The sequence below is a fragment of the Schistocerca americana genome, chromosome X (assembly GCF_021461395.2).
Source record: "Schistocerca americana isolate TAMUIC-IGC-003095 chromosome X, iqSchAmer2.1, whole genome shotgun sequence".
Taxonomy (NCBI): Eukaryota; Metazoa; Arthropoda; class Insecta; order Orthoptera; family Acrididae; genus Schistocerca; species Schistocerca americana.
The window spans coordinates 459,597,130-459,601,929 of NC_060130.1; positions in this window are offsets into that span (position 1 = coordinate 459,597,130).

Consider the following 4,800-nt stretch of genomic DNA (forward strand, 5'->3'; position numbering starts at 1 on the left):
AGGAGCCGTAAAAAGTGAAGTTAGTGCTGTTGTACGCTCGGGTCTAGAGCTAAGTCGACGTTCTAACGCATCCCTAAGGTGTTCCCTAGGTTTGAGATCGGGACTCTGGAAAGACCAATCCATTTCATCACTGACTGTGTGTGTGTGTGTGTGTGTGTGTGTGTGTGTGTGTGTGTGTGTGTGTTCGACTTAATAATATGGATATGATTCCATACGACCATTAAGAGAATACACTCCTGGAAATGGAAAAAAGAACACATTGACACCGGTGTGTCAGACCCACCATACTTGCTCCGGACACTGCGAGAGGGCTGTACAAGCAATGATCACACGCACGGCACAGCGGACACACCAGGAACCGCGGTGTTGGCCGTCGAATGGCGCTAGCTGCGCAGCATTCGTGCACCGCCGCCGTCAGTGTCAGCCAGTTTGCCGTGGCATACGGAGCTCCATCGCAGTCTTTAACACTGGTAGCATGCCGCGACAGCGTGGACGTGAACCGTATGTGCAGTTGACGGACTTTGAGCGAGGGCGTATGGTGGGCATGCGGGAGGCCGGGTGGACGTACCGCCGAATTGCTCAACACGTGGGGCGTGAGGTCTCCACAGTACATCGATGTTGTCGCCAGTGGTCGGCGGAAGGTGCACGTGCCCGTCGACCTGGGACCGGACCGCAGCGACGCACGGATGCACGCCAAGACCGTAGGATCCTACGCAGTGCCGTAGGGGACCGCACCGCCACTTCCCAGCAAATTAGGGACACTGTTGGTCCTGGGGTATCGGCGAGGACCATTCGCAACCGTCTCCATGAAGCTGGGCTACGGTCCCGCACACCGTTAGGCCGTCTTCCGCTCACGCCCCAACATCGTGCAGCCCGCCTCCAGTGGTGTCGCGACAGGCGTGAATGGAGGGACGAATGGAGACGTGTCGTCTTCAGCGATGAGAGTCGCTTCTGCCTTGGTGCCAATGATGGTCGTATGCGTGTTTGGCGCCGTGCAGGTGAGCGCCACAATCAGGACTGCATACGACTGAGGCACACAGGGCCAACACCCCGCATCATTGTGTGGGGAGCGATCTCCTACACTGGCCGTACACCACTGGTGATCGTCGAGGGGACACTGAATAGTGCGCGGTACATCCAAACCGTCATCGAACCCATCGTTCTACCATTCCTAGACCGGCAAGGAAACTTGCTGTTCCAACAGGACAATGCACGTCCGCATGTATCCCGTGCCACCCAACGTGCTCTAGAAGGTGTAAGTCAACTACCCTGGCCAGCAAGATCTCCGGATCTGTCCCCCATTGAGCATGTTTGGGACTGGATGAAGCGTCGTCTCACGCGGTCTGCACGTCCAGCACGAACGCTGGTCCAACTGAGGCGCCAGGTGGAAATGGCATGGCAAGCCGTTCCACAGGACTACATCCAGCATCTCTACGATCGTCTCCATGGGAGAATAGCAGCCTGCATTGCTGCGAAAGGTGGATATACACTGTACTAGTGCCGACATTGTGCATGCTCTGTTGCCTGTGTCTATGTGCCTGTGGTTCTGTCAGTGTGATCATGTGACGTATCTGACCCTAGGAATGTGTCAATAAAGTTTCCCCTTCCTGGGACAATGAATTCACGGTGTTCTTATTTCAATTTCCAGGAGTGTATTTGTCCAAGGTATAGAAGGAGTCGCCCAGATGAAGTTATTTCAAATTACATTTACAATACCTTTGCTATTTGTCAGATATTTTATGTTATTGGGCAAGTGATCAAAGATTTCTGTGATTGACTGTTGAACGTCTTTCTGAGCCAGAGATAGCCTTAGTAATGGGTACCGACGGCCACTTTCTCTTCTAATGCTGTTGCTGTGGGCATTGATACTCTTCTCAAATTGCGGTGGATTGTTTTCATGTATTTAATTAGCATATGATTTAATTGTGAAGGTAGGCTTGGAATGCCTACCTTCTTGAAGACACGCCTACGGGGTAACTATGGATGAATACAACATACTATTCTCACTCTTCACTTTCGTGCAAGTAGTAATTTCTTCTTGCGGGATCAGTTACTGTAAAAATTTTTATGGTGTAACACATCTAGAAATGTAAATATGCATAAATGTTGATACATATATTTTTTGTGGAGGCCTGCATCAAACCATTCTACATACCGAAGAAAAGAACATGTATTATTCCCACAATAGCAGTTATGTGAAGAGCAAATGACGCTGCACTTAGCGCAGTACGCATTTCTACCAGTCCAAACTTTTTTTTTTAAGGAAGGAATTTGGGAAACATACAGGGTGCAGTTGTATTTGTATTTGGCGAATACACATGTCCAATAAACTTTCTTCCTCGAAAAATGAATAATACAAATAAAAAGTAATAACAGAAGAAAAGACTGAAACAGTCTCCACTAATAATGTCACCCAAGTGTTTCATGCTGGAGGGAAAAAAAGGAAAAAAAAACAGAAAGAAAAACATGCCATTAAAGCTGAGAAGTATCATAACCAAAGAAAGACCTGAGTAACCATTTCAATCCTCCCACTGAAACCCGGTGCCGTTTCTATGTGTGACATTTCGTTTCTGATTTGAAAGTAAATTATTGAATTAAGAAAATGGTGTTCCATTTGATAAGAGCCCACAGCAGTTTTCTGCTTTACTTTCGAGAATCGGCGGATGAGCATCTGTCGTTCTCCCAAAGATTATTGTATTGCACTGTCTGTATCGCGGATGTTCTTCCGGAGACAGATACGAAGCTACAGTTTTCCCTGCGGCGGCTTACATCAAACACCAGATGCTGTCTGTAAGAGAAACAGAAACTATTGTGCTTAGCGGCTTGTTTGCGTTGTACCAAAGCTTGTGTAGGTTTCCGTATACGTGTCCCTCTAGAAATTACAGGACCAGGGAGGCCGGTCAGATATATATCTTGTGACGAGACCGGCACTAGACGGCACAGGACTGAATCACATAAAGAAGAGAAATGTCGTTCTGACCGAACCGTAAACAGGGTACACAACAAGGGAGCGACTCTGTGGGGCGGCTCAAAGCGCGGCGTGCCTTTCAGGCGATGAATAGGATGAACGCCGTGATATATCTCGGCCTAGGACAATGCGGACAGCGGTAACCGACCGTAGCCCGCGGCGACCACCCAACTGTTGCGAAACTTCCGGGCCACAAAAAGAACGCGCCAGGTGCAAGCTGCGCCACTTCCTGCAGCTCACCACTCTCGTTCCCCACATCGCCAGTGCAGCGCCCTCTATCTCACTTCGCGAGGCAGTCATAGAATGACTCACGTTTACTTGACAACAAGTAATCGAGATTACCAAAAGAGCTCCTTAGTCCATTCATAAAGGCAAATCGGACTATATACGATGTGTACAAGAACCAATAGGTACGGATAAGACTGGAAAAACGAGAGAAAAATAATATGATTAAAACGACGGAGACGCGTTCTTCCCCTAAACTTTTCAGCCTTTAAACAAATGAAACTAATAGAATAAGACAAAGGTTCGTAAGTGGAGATAGAACTCAGAGTGAAATCACATAAATGATAATATTTTTTCAAGACACAAGATAAAGCAATCCTCTGTGGAAATGATGAAGTAATACAGGATCTGTCGAATGGCGTGAGAAGTCTACTGAACACAGAATCTGAATCGAAAAGAAACCAGAGAAAGACGAAAGAAACATGGACAAACAGTAATGAGATTGGCGACAGTATTAACATCGAAATTGGGTACCAGTAGTAATTAAGCGAAGAAATTCTGCTTTCTTGAGAACGGAAAACGGCCTAACATAGATAAATAGATTATTTCTCGCCTAATTAGGAGAACTGGTATCAAACATGGGCCTTAACTTGAGAAAGAAATTATTGAAAATGTTTGCCTTGAGCAAAATGTTGTGTGGAAGAGAAACGTGGAATTCGAGAAAACCGGAAAAGGCAAAGCAAAGCGTCTGAGGTGTGACGTTACAGGAAGACGTACAAAAATTATTGATCTATCAAGACAGTATACATAAAGTTCTCCGCATAATCTGCAGGAAAGGAATATGTGCATACCACTAATTAGATGAGACAGATTGATAGGGTTTGTCTTAAGAAATTAAAGAATACCTTTCCTTGTACAACAGGTACTAGTGTTGTAATATAAAGAGACTGCCACAGGAGAGGAAGCTGTGGCGTGCTTCATCGTGTCTATATATACGCCACACACACACACACACACACACACACACACACAGGAAATGTATGTATGCATTTGTGTATGTTCCACATCTAACCTTTCGCCGGTTTACTGTCTGGAAAGAATCGCTGTAGGGAGAAGATCCACGTACGTATCAAAAGAGTGGAGGTAGGGGTGAAAAAGTATGTGTGACTCACGACACCTGAATACCCATATTTTATTTACCCAGTATTTGAGAAAGAATGCGCTCAGCGACCTTCCACACATGTTACACATAATTTCAAACCTTCAGGAATTGTTTTCATGCTGTCAATTCCACACAAAATGATGAAAGAAAAAATTGGTTGAAATGGCTCTGAGCACTATGGGACTTAACATCTATGGTCATCAGTCCCCTAGAAGTTAGAACTACTTAAACCTAACTAACCCAAGGACAGCACACAACACCCAGTCATCACGAGGCAGAGAAAATCCCTGACCCCGCCGGGAATTGCACCCGGGAACCCGGGCGTGGGAAGCGAGAACGCTACCGCACGACCTCGAGCTGCGGACAGTGATGAAAGAAAAAATGTTTATAGCTACCAATATTTTTGCTCATCCTCCAGTAAAACTAAACTTCAGCATTCGATATG